The 13,349-nt window shown below is 37.4% G+C and overlaps 1 protein-coding gene across 2 annotated transcripts in view; it reads right to left on the reverse strand.

Moving 5' to 3' along the window:
* Window positions 1-13,349, reverse strand: part of LOC131684189 (helix-loop-helix protein delilah) — a 185,983-nt gene that overhangs the window by 157,803 nt on the left and 14,831 nt on the right. The window contains exon 1 of one of the 2 annotated variants that reach the window (XM_058966845.1): window positions 2,519-2,713. The exons of the other annotated variant lie outside the window; for it this stretch is intronic. The gene's annotated coding sequence lies outside the window, so the exon portion shown is untranslated. Of the gene's footprint in view, window positions 1-2,518; window positions 2,714-13,349 lie in introns of those variants that run through there. 2 annotated transcript variants of the gene reach the window in all.

The following is a 13,349-nucleotide window of genomic DNA, read 5'->3' on the forward strand; positions in this document are numbered from 1 at the left end:
AGAACGGAACAAAACATAATAGAGTGCTTTTAAACAATGTATATTGGTAAAGTTTTTAATGACTCTAAAACGAATTTTAGAAGCTAAGAGGCCTTAGAAATAATGTGCTCAATGTGGTGCTTGAAGTTTACTCGGGATCTAAGTAGACTCCCAAATCTTTAACATACGTTTGAGAAAGATTTGTAAAATATTGTAGTCGAAACTAACTTTCGAGTGTTTGAGAGTAAAGGATATAACCGAACACTTGGAAGCATTTAACATCGTCTTATTGGCGTAGCACCAATTGGTGAATACATCCAACTGGGACTGCAAGAATTCTGCGTCTTTCGCATTCATGATAAGATGAAGTAGTTTGAGGTCATCAGAAAATGAAAGTTTTCATGTACTTCAGCAAATGGTTTAGGTCATTTAAATTGAGCAAATACATGAATAGTCCGAGATGACTACCCTGAGAAATAGAACCCTTTGCTAGCAAAAGATAGTTGGTCAAAATTCGAATTAGAGGACAAAATCGTGTTTTCTTCCAACACTCAATAAGATAAGAAACATGTTTTAGTTTGAAGGATTACTTTAACCAATAAACTGAATCAATGCTATTGAATCATTAATCTGACCATAACAAATCAAATGTACAGTACATTTGATTTGTTATGGTCAGATTAAGTGACTAACTAAAATAGCGATTTTGTTTTGTTCGATTGAATGAACTTAATCTGATTGATTTCAATTATACCACTACCTAAAATTAAGGATATGTCCTTTAAAATAAGGACGGTTAACCCTAGAAATACAATATGTTTTTATTTCACTGTATTGGAATATATGCGCTACTATATAGAAGTACTGGTATTTCGACTTTAATTTTTTTTGGTGAAATTCCTTTAAAAATAAGGTAGTTTACTACGTAAATGCGAAAATCATCCATTTCATTTTCATATGTCAAAAACATTGAAAATATGAAAATTTTAAAAAAAAATAAGCAACTTCACTTCTTATTACATTTTTATTCCACATTTTTCAATTAACTGAAGGGTTGCTAAAATAAAAGTTTTCCTATTACTGCAGTAGAACGTTCTTCAAGATAATGTTTGCCTTAAAATGTATGGAATTTTATTAATAGAAAATGCAAATACATTCTGAGGAGTCTCTTAAAGTTAAGTTTCGTTTGAATAAGAATAACATTTTATTATATATGGTTACACAAATGTACAATTTTTAACACTATTTTTAAAAATATAAAAAAATTGCCGCATTACCGCGCGGTACGGTGCGGTAAATAAAGTGCGGTTGCGGTAAGCGGTAAGGTTTTATTATTTTGTTGCGGTTGCGGTGCGGACAATCCATTTACCGTCCACATCCGTACCGTGACGAACCCTACCGCCAACAACGTCCAGGTGGTGTCTAAGGACATGAACCCTCTCAACACACCATCAAGCCGAACCTCAAGAAGACGCGAAAGACTGTTTTCAGCGTGAAGCAGTTCTAGTTCCCGCACGAGGAAAGTGACCAAGGCGATTGTGCAAAACTTAATGGAAGAAGTCAAACGAAAGGTCTAGCAAATCGCATTCGTTAAAACGGAAGCATAAGTGAATATTTTTATTTATTTTGTAAGAATTAAACTTGCAATTTTTAATAAAAAGACTGATTTACAAATTTAGATTTTTGTTAGACCAATTTTTAATCGTGCACAGTATCCAACGAACACGGCTCACTTAAGCTAACGCATAGACACTTGTCAACGAAAATAAAGGGCTCAAACAGTTTCATCTGTGGACCTACATATGCCTATGAGATCACGCACTGATGATTGCTAGCTACAGCCCTTTAAATAAAATTTAAATAAACCTTGGGCCCGGACCTCGACTACGGATTTCTAGATATACCGGAAGCACTTCAATTCAAGTGGAATATAAATAAAACGTAAGTTTCGTCTCCGCAAGAGACAGGTATGCTTTGGAACATTTTGCTGATATTATTTAATTATTTTTTATTTTTATTTCGCAGGTGAGTGGTCTGTCTCTCGAATTCTACTAGTGCCTCGATAAAACTCGACGAACTCTTTAGCAATAACATCAAATTTACATGAATACCAGATTTTTTTCAGATAGTAACCAACTTTTCTAGATTTGAATTCAAAATACTTGACAGCGCTGGAAATTAACTTCAATATCTTATTGATATTCTTCGCTGTGATTGTAAAAAAGATACCAGATTACGCACAAATATTTTTATTGATTTATTTATACCTTCTAAAAGTCTTAATCGTATCAAACTGAGTTGCTTTCACTCACACCATTATCTAATAAGCTTCAAGCCAAAAGGAGTTTTATTTTCATTAAAAATATTTTTAACGAACATTCCAAATTCAGAATAATTTAATTGGAAAACAGAACACCAGTTAAGATAAAAATAAAAATGACAACTCTTGACCTTCTGACAGCGCATTACTATCATCAACGTCAAAACATAGGTAAGCGCGCATACGATCGTCGCAACAGTTTAGCATACATATACATACCGGTCACTCTGCTATCAATATCTCGGTAGCCGTGTACTCCGCAATCCACAATCCGATCGATAATTTAATTCTGCGATTAAAGTATATCTGTTCGCTTATTTTTTTTCTTATTCCACTATCTCTCCCCCTTTTTTAACTTCGCGATATCTTCTGGTCGGTCCTTTGCACGGATCGTTTCACTCACGTCCGCCCCAACCGAGCACAGAAATCCAACAAATGATCTTTAAAATTATTAACGACTCTCGGCTTCCTCGGCACCTTGCTGCAATCTTCCGCCGAGGTTCGGTCGCTGCCTCGAAACCGCGCGATCCTCCGGGCGACAGAAACCGGGAACACCGAACTAACTATGCCTGAATAAAGTGCGGGGAACCCTCGGCGGTGAAAAAAGCTCCGAGATTAAGCGAGATAATCGTATGCGCTGTTTATTAAAATTTTGCAACTTATAACCACTTTTCTGCTGCACTTTAGCAGATCCCGATCGACATGCACTTTCAAGACCTGGGTCCAGTTATCGTTCACCTCCGCACCGCGAAACCGCCCGACCACTGCATGAAAAACACTTTCCTTCTTCGTGTTTTTGTTTTCTTCCCTCGTATGGCTACTGCCCAAGCTGGCCACCGATCAACCGATGTACTGCAACAACAACCGCACACTGTACTTAAGTATGTAAATTATTAATTCTTCAGCCGTGTTTTGCTTTCTTCTATCAACGATCGGACGTATGTTCAACGACGACGGCAACTCGTAGTACCACCGCAATCGCCGCATCCGATACGATCTGGACCACCGCCGAAATCTTTCTTCTCCCTTCGATTCACCGCTTTACGCTTCGCGCATCATCGATCCACCAATTTGCTAGGATCTTCAACTAAACAATCAACAACACTGCGCACCCGCACGGGCACCCCCTTCGGTCTATTTGGAGAGGCGCCAACCAACCGAGCACTCGTCGTGTGCCCACTTGATCTCAAATTCACCGCGTGTGTGGGTGTTGTGTGTGTGGCACTTTCGGTTTCCTTCCTTTTGCTACCGCCCGCGTTGACCAGCGGATCACGAAAACCCTCGTCTGAATGGAGGTCCGGTCCACCTTCGCAAAAAACCACAAACAACCAAACGGCTCAGCTGATCGAGCTCGACTCAAACTCGGATGGGGAATGGATTCAACCGCTTTTTTCGATAATCGTCTTACCCGCGCGACAGACACAATCGTACTGAGACTCGCGAACAACGCAGGGCACCTAGTCGGAAACTAACTGGTGGGACTCTCGCTTTGCCCGGTCGCGCGCTCTGATGCGTGGTCCGGAACCTTCGCGCGATCTTCAGACATACGCGTGCGCCCCCACTGATTTCAGTTTTGACAGTTTTTTTTTCTACCCATTCAATCCATTCGTTCGCTCTTTGTTTCTCTCTCTCTCTCGCTCTGTAGACGATCAGCGCCTGGCACCGAAAGGTGCTGGGTCCCCGCTCCGAACCGAGGTGCTAAGCGCGAATGAGCGCGTAGGATTGTTTCTGCCCCCACGCGGATGCGAGCAACCCGATCGAGTTGGAGATTTGAAGAGGTGGACGATGCCGGCTGGTTCAACCGTTGCTCGATCGACCGGAATACAATGCCGCGACCGTGGTGTAACGCAAGCGAGAAACGAGCAAGAGAGTGAGTGTCCCACACCGCGGACCCCGTTTCAGAATGGTGGGGGCTACTGCGATGGGAGAACCGTTAATTGGTCGCAATATCGTCTCAGAGAGTTGAGTATTTAGGAGAGAAACGAACATACTTATAAAGACCGTGTACGGCCGTGGCACAGATGATCCTTTCAGTAATATTGAACACGAGATACTGGGATGAGCTGTCGGAGATAGTTGCTGATTTTGCATTCCTTCATTGATACTAATAACTACAATTGCTGAGTTTATGCATTTTAAAAAGATAGTGTAGTGACACACAGTTTAATTTGTTATTTGGCCTGATTCGTGGGTGGATGGCTTTAACTCGAGATTAACCTTAGAAAGAGATGAAAAAATACAATAACTTAGTGAATATTAGACCTAGTTGAAAAAATACATTTAAATCTCGGACTGTCGATAGTTTGTTTTCAGAAACCTGCTTTAGATAGAGATAAACACGTGATGTGGTGTGAACCTCGGTTTACGGCCAACATCACAGTGCACAGTGGTTTAAAACGGATTTATGGCAATGGGCCGCCGCTTCTTTTCACATAATTTTTTGTTGATTATTCCTCCTATAAGTGAGATGCAAAATTTATTTTATATAGTTAGAGATAGTGAGTGTATTCTGTAAAGTTGTAGTAAATTAGGTCATTAAACGAAAAAAAAAATCTTTTTTTCATTATATACATCGAAAAAGCAGATTTTCATGATAACAACAATGTTTTTTTCAACTCAGGAAACGTGAACATAAAATTTAAATTTAAAATACAGAACTATGTTGACAGCCTTTTTGACACTATCAGAAGCGTTGGACGTATCGAATTTCACGACAAATTATGCCCTGTAAGAAAAAATTAATACTTTTCCAGCAGTGTTATTTCTATTTGACATAAACACCATCCAATGTATTTAGTTTTTTTCATTTTGGGTATTGTCTTGATAGGCCGGATGTAAACAATCGCAGTTTTGCTATGTACGGTTGTCTATGTTTACATAAGATTTATTTTAAACAACAAAAAATCATTTTCACGAATTACAATGAAATTGTTTTTGAAATAAAGTTATATTATGTACTAGCTAATAGCCATCGCGCGTTGTTGGGACTTTTAACGAAATAGGAGGAAACCACAATTTGTTCCGAAGCGCCATCTGGCGGGCAGACAATCCCCAACCAATAGCACACAAACACGCTCCATAACAAATGCCTACTATGCAGGGTGTTTGATTCATGGTTAAGAATCTCTCCGAGGATGTAGACTCTCATACTTGGAGAAAAAAATTGTTCTACACACACCCTCAAATCTCAACCGTTACAGAGTTATTGAACTTTTTGTGTAAAAAACTTATTTGTCTTAAAATACCTCTAGCTTTAAAAGTATACTCTGTATTTTAAATGTTTTAGTTCCATTTGAAAGGTGAGAAAATTTCTTATTGAATGGTGTTCTCATATCTTTTAGCTAAGACTATCAGCACCGGTGCGTAAGCAAATGCGTGTGTATTTTGATTACGCTAAACGACAATAATATATTTAGACACCCGTTTTCGCACCGGTCGTTGGTAAATAGGTTACCAAAATAATAATCTGTTTTCACACCGGTAGTTGTTATTATAGTTACGTTACATTTTTTTGCAATCATGCAATAAAGTATTTTTTAATTTTTTTTTAATTATATGGATTTAATTCAGTGAAAAAATATAGCTAGAAAGAAAATACATTTATTTATTGAATTCAATAAAATCATTTCAGTAACAAATATCGTTCTCTTTGAATTATTGAAATGATTGCAAAATTATTCGAACTGGAAATGTTTATTGAGATTAAAAGTTAATTATTGTTTGAATGCAAAAAATGTTCGTACCATTAATTTTGCCGATTGAAGCAATAAACATTGTATAATTAAATTCAATAAACATTTTTTGTTCAAATATGTTTTTCTATGTAATAATAATTATGAGAATTTATAGAATTCTATGAACTAATGTTTGCCCGGCAGTTATTGTCTGAAGCACATACTACGACGGTTCCGAATCAGGAGTGCAATGAAGAAGATCTCATCCTAGATATTACGAACAGACTTGCGGCGGAAGAAGCTTTTTGACCATTCAACGATTGTTTTGCAGAACCAGTTTTCAAGAACGATTGGTTTCGAAGACTTTCGTTTTTTGTATTTCGAAGCCTTTGAAGAGGAGATAATACTATATTGAAAAGACAGAGAAAGCTGGGTTTTACTAAATTATGCGAAAGCCATCTGGCATACGTCCTTCGGACGCTACAGTCAAGTATATTCGCATGGGAGAAAATTTGCGCCTTAATCTATGTGAGAATCCTGCTATACCCCAGATAATAGATGTTTAGACAGATTTTTACATAAATTTTTAGCCCAAATGTCCGTCATCTGAGGTAATATTGCAGAGAGTATAGTTGGGTAAATATATCTGCGTTTTGTTAATGTTCAAAGGCGATTTTGAACCGCAGAATAGTGGGCTTATTCAGGAATACTTGGTATGCTAGACTGTACCCACTTGAAATGGAAACATTACTGTACAACTTGGGCAGAATAGTATACAGTAAAACAAAAATAATGAAGTGGTAGCATTTTTTGAGTGGCTCCAATAATGATATTAACTTGCTGAAGTAAACCGCATTGTTTTCCGAGGTTGATACACGGAGTACGTTGATATAGTCATCACATCTCGTCTAAATTAGAACTAGAATCAGGAATCAGTAACGGTTGGCTAAAATGGCACGTTCTCTGTGTAGATCCAAGCGTTGTGCTTAAAAGACAATTATCAATATTCACGTTGAGGGGAAGTTCCAAACCAATATTCACCAAATACATCTAGTGCTCGTGAACAAAAGGAGTATTGTCATCTCTTTCGTGACTGCTGTGAACTGCGCTGAGCCAACAATATTTTCTCCGGATATCAGTAAGCAACAACTAGCCGCTAGCCAACGCTACTATCGGCCAACAGACTTCCAGTAATCGGTATACGGACTTTGCGTACACCCAGTAAAGTTCAATCGGAAATGAGCCGGAATTCTGGCTGGTTTTAGTCCATATTCCGGCTCCATTGATAAAACCAATTCTAACTAGAATGTGTCACTGAAGCCGGAATGCGAATTAGAACCAACCAACATTCCGGCTGAGCTTAAGTTGTAGTATTCCGGCGCTGATAACACAACCAATTCCAATTAGAATCGGTTGTATCATTTGAGCTGGAATACTAACTACAACTACTGAACTACGACTACATCTACTTCAAGAAATAAAACTTAATGCGTACCCTGGGGCAAATTGGTACAGTGTATCAATTTAATCCAACATTTTGTCATCGATACGGTAAATCCAAAGATGGAATCAAATTATCACTTACTGTTTAAAATTATAAATTTGGTTCCAATTTATCAGTATGGCAAATGACAACACGGAATCTTGCTTTCAAACAATGATCCTGCGGGGTTGTGCAAAATTCCTAACCAGAGTTTAATATGGTGAACACTTGTGTCTCCAACTTTTAACTCAAACAATTTGAAGTTCTATTAGTGCTTCACCTGTTAAATGCATCGCTTTTTACGATGCGATAAGCTGAAGCGATAGTAGGTAGCGTAATGTAATGTTCAGATGTGCTCTTTTGAATATGGTCGATGTATTTCTCAAGTCAGTCTTCGAATTGTTAGGTCTGTTTGTCTGTGCTTAGACTGTGCCAAAGGATCCTCCGGCGTTTACCATGGCCTGACACAGGTCATAATCATAGGTAGATTAAACAGTCGAACGTTAGAACCTTTTTGAGCGTGACGTTTGCTGCTTACCAAATTGGTCACCAAATCCACATCCATGTATCAATAGTTTGGATAAATGTCTCGGAGTAAGTCAAAAACTATTGAAACGAATTAACAAAAGTAATTATGCTTGAATCATAGAATATTTCTACATTCTTCGACATGAAATTCTTGTAGTAAATTTGCAATAAAATTTCTTGCAATAATCAATTTTATTGTCCAACAATAAATTATATAGTTAATTAACATTTCGTGTTACTGTTTCTATGAGCAATATAAGAAATGTTTAAATGTATCAAAAATATAAATTTTTATAATGTTAAGTACTACCGTCCAACCCCGCCATCTCCTTTTTCACAAACTAGGTGAATTTTAAAATTTTATGGAGAAAGGTTAAAATTTATTGATTTTGTATTGTAATGACATATTAGACTGTAGTATAAATTATTGTTAAACTACTGTTTTAGTACAGTGAAAACAATGGCTTTTAGTCAACACATTATTAGGGTAGTGCATTCACTTTCATACATTTCACTATACACCACAACATAAAATTATCCTCGAAAATATGATGAACCACCGCCTGAAACTAGATGGTGATGATGTAACAGGTGTGATCTGTGTCCGTCCAAGTTCTTTTTAGGTATCCTTTTCTGAACCAAGCGCTGCAGAGTGTGTGGCAAACCATTATCGTTGTTATCTTCCACTTACTACTGGACCTGAATTAAAGACTTTTGCACAAGAAAAATTCACGCATTGTTTTTCTTCTTGAATCTTACTTTCCACAGTTCCATTTGTTCGCAGCGTTTCCTCATACATTCCATGCAGATTTTTGGTTTTTTGATTTGACCCATCAATCGGATCCTGGGACACATCATGTACAGCTTGACATAATGCTACATCTTCCAGTTCAATCCATGCTGCTTCGATTAGAGGAATTTTGGCAATTTTTATTTTGCGCGGATTTCACAATCAACACGGTTTTTGTTTTTGTACTTTTGAATGCAAAAGACTTAGAAGATTTTCGAAAAGATGGAAGAGACGGGTCTGGAAGACTCCTTATGGCCCGCACCCCAACAATATAGGTATTTTCGAAATGGACTTGAAGAGTAGCTGCCAGAAATTGATTTATACGCCATTTTGAAATCCAAGATGGCAACTTCCGGTTTAGCGAAATTTGCTATGACCCATTCAATATGGATATTTTCGGAATGGTCGTGAAGAGTAGGTGCCAGAAATTGATTTTTGGCGCCATTTTGAAATCAAAGAGAGCGACATCCGGTTTAGCGAAATTTACTATAACCCAATAAATATGGGTATTTTCATAATGGTCTTGACGAGTATGAGACAAAAGTCGATGTTTGACGCCACGTGAATTCTAAGATGGCTACTTTCAGGTTAGCCACATTCGCTATAACCTCGTCTGTATGGGTATTTTCGGAATGATCTTAACGAGTAGGCTCCAAAAATTGATTTTTGACGCCATTATGAAATCCAAGATGGCGGTAGAGCGAAATACGCTATAACAGGAATTGATTGCAATCAACAAAAATAGTACTCTAGCCGGCAGTGTTATTGCAATAAAAAACCACGTTACCTCTCTGCTCGACACAGCAATTAAGTCAACATCAGATAGTGTATACGAATCGTTAAAAACAGTTACTTCGGAATTATCCGCTGATTTGCGTGACATGAACGCGGAAATAAGTCAGCTTAGTCAGCTGTCTTTAGACACAGCCAACAGTAATCCTCCAAATTCCACCCTAGGATACGAGATTCTCGACGAGTTGAAGTCGGTCTCAGTTGCCCTCAATGAAAACAAAAGCACCAGGCAACTACGGTCGTCACATGAATCAACGTTGCTGCCAGAAATTCTCAACGAGGTTAAATCGATGTCAGCATATGTATATGCGAATAATAAGACCGCGCAATTGCTATCGCCGAATGACTCACGCCCCAGTTTGGAAATTGAATTAAATAACGCTATTAACTCAGGATGGCGTTTCTTGGGCACAAAAAAAGTATGGAAAGCTGACTGGAGTGAGTACGATGCGCGAGAAATAAATCGATTGAATCAACAAAAACAGGCGGATAAGGCTAGAAGGCGTAAAAAGAAACAAATATTTAGAAACCGGAATACTAATATTAAAAACAACAACAACAACAATATTTTTCCACCTGATCGGAGACCCCCTGCAACAATAAACGATCGTTATTATGGCCCGCCGGCCAATTTTTCCAACCGTAACTTTTTTAATCGTGCCAGTAGCTCCAGTCATAACCAAAACCGTCATCCAAATCATAGCTGCAACACGAATTTTCTACCACCGGATAGAGTGCTTCTTGCAGCAGCCAAGGATCGTTTTTCCGGCCTACCTACAAATTATATTCCATCGATTCAATTTACACGAGGCGAGATTTTGAATCCCTACCCAGCACGTGATACATCAAGATCTTCGCAACAATTAAATGCAGTAAATACGGAATGTTCGCCATCATCATCACCGTGTGAGGCATGCCGCTTTCAACATTCGTGTTTTCGGTAGTTTAGACACTTTCCTTAGAAGAAGAAAAAGACGAGTTTGCTGTTGAGCACAGTGTTTTCCAAGAATTAGATAATGATGGTAGACTTTCCAATACAAAAAAGACTGCGACAGAATTATTAATGTATTGTCAAAATTTTAATAGGATGAAAAGTCCAGCCAAAATGGCAGAAATTCATAAACGTATATTAGGTTCGTCATTTTTGGTTATATTAGGAACTGAAACTAGCTGGGACGATAGCGTAAAAAGTGAAGAAATTTTCGGCAGTGGTTTTAACGTATTCAGAGACGATCGAAATCTTCACGAATCTCAAAAGAAGTCTGGCGGGGGAGTCCTTGTGGGTATTTCGGCTCAATTTAATTCAGAAATTCTAGTCACAGTGAAGTTTAAGGAATTTGAACATGTGTGGGTTAAATCAAACATTGCCGGCGAAAGGCATGTTTTTGCCTCTGTATATTTCCCACCAGAGCATGCTAATATAACATCGTACGAAGCTTTTTTCCAAATTGCTGAACAAATTTTATCTGAACTCCCAGCCGAGGTTAAAGTTCACATTTACGGAGACTTTAACCAACGCAACGCAGATTTTATTCCGGACTCTGAAAACGAACATATTTTAATCCCAGTCGTGGGAGAAAACGAAACATTGCAGTATATTTTCGACAAAACTGCTAGCATAGGACTAAATCAAATAAATCACGTAAAAAATCGACAGAATTGCTATCTCGATCTTTTATTTACAAACATTCAGGAAGACTTCTGTGTATCTGAATCTCTAACTCCTTTGTGGAAAAATGAAGCATTTCATACTGCTATTGAATTTTCCTTATTCATCCATGAAATTCAAAAACCCAGCGATTGTGACTTTGAAGAAGTCTTTGAATACCATAAAGCCAATTATGACAATATCAGGCGGAAGCTAAGTAGTGTCGACTGGCAAAATAGCCTTAGAAATGAAGAAAATATTGTAACCGCAGTGGACGTATTTTACAAAATTATTTTCAAAATAATTTATGAAGAGGTGCCTATTAAGAAAAAAAGACGACACGGCAACTCGAAGCATCCCGTTTGGTATAATAGACAAATTAAGAGTTTGAAAAATAGGAAGCAAAAAGCCCATAAGCTATATAAGAAAAACCAAAATAATGAGGACTTGGAAAAATATTTCGACATTTGCGATAAACTAAATATGGCCATAGATTCTGCACTTGCGGATTATAATTCAAAAACGGAACAGCAGATCAAATCTTGTCCAAAGAATTTTTTCAACTACGTCAAAACTAAATTAAAATCAGACAATTTCCCATCAACAATGCACTTGGATGACAACGTACGTGATAACTCGGAAGAAATCTGCAACCTATTTGCAACATTCTTCCAAGAAATATATACGATTTTTTCTGAACAAGACCGTGATCGCGATTACTTCGATTTTCTTCCCGATTTTCCTTTGGATATTAGTGTCAATCATGTCATAGTGGAAGACATTTTCAATTCTCTAAAACATTTAGATGTATCAAAAGGTTCTGGCCCTGATGGAATCCCACCATTATTTATGAAAAACCTAGCAACCGAGTTAACTGCCCCATTGTTCTGGCTGTTTAATATGTCTTTGCAATCTGGACAGTTCCCTAAAATATGGAAAAAATCTTTTTTAGTGCCTATATATAAATCTGGCAAAAAATCTGACGTACGTAATTATCGTGGTATAGCCATAATCTCCTGTATTCCGAAACTTTTCGAATCAATCATTAACGAAAAAATATTTCTTCAAATAAAAAACAGAATTTCCAACCTCCAGCATGGCTTCTTCAAAGGTCGTTCGACCTCAACAAACTTACTAGAATTTATTAATTATACACTGATTGCAATGGATAATGGAAACTACGTGGAGGCACTTTATACAGACTTTAGTAAAGCATTTGATCGCATTGACATCCCAATGTTACTTTATAAATTGACAAAGATCGGCATTGAGCCTGGGCTACTTACATGGTTAGAATCATATCTCTCCGAACGTCAGCAAATAATTAAATTTAATGGAAAGCAATCTAATCCAATTAAAGTCACCTCAGGAGTTCCACAAGGCTCTCATTTAGGCCCTCTATTGTTTATTTTATACGTGAACGATATCTCCTTCATTCTCAAAAAACTGAAAATACTAATTTATGCGGACGATATGAAACTTTATTTGGAGATAAGAAATGCCGAGGATATTAATACATTTCAAAACGAAATACAAATTTTCCACATGTGGTGTCAAAAAAGCCTCTTACAACTAAACGTGAAAAAGTGTAATTCAATAACCTTTAGTAGAAAACGACAAACACCGAATGTTGAGATTACCTTAGGAAATCAGACTGTAGTAAAATGTGAAAGAATTAGGGATTTAGGTGTTATATTAGATTCAAAGTTAAATTTTATTGATCATTATAACACAATTATACACAAAGCTAACAACATGCTCAGTTTTATAAAACGCTTTAGCTATCATTTTGAAGATCCTTATACAATAAAAATATTATATATTGCATATGTTAGGTCGATATTGGAATATTGCAGTATTATTTGGTGCCCTTTTTCAAGCAGACATGAAGAACGAATAGAATCGGTACAAAAACAGTTTTTATTATTTGCCCTTCGTAAATTAGGATGGACAGCATTCCCTCTGCCATCTTATGAAGCACGCTGCTTGCTTATCAATATTCAAACATTAAAGGAGCGTCGCGAATTTGCAATGCTCTCATTCATTAATAATATCGTTTCGCATCGTATCGATTCAGCTGAAATTTTATCCAAATTGAACTTTTATGCACCTTCACGACAGCTACGAAATCGAAG

The sequence above is a fragment of the Topomyia yanbarensis genome, chromosome 2 (assembly GCF_030247195.1).
Source record: "Topomyia yanbarensis strain Yona2022 chromosome 2, ASM3024719v1, whole genome shotgun sequence".
Taxonomy (NCBI): Eukaryota; Metazoa; Arthropoda; class Insecta; order Diptera; family Culicidae; genus Topomyia; species Topomyia yanbarensis.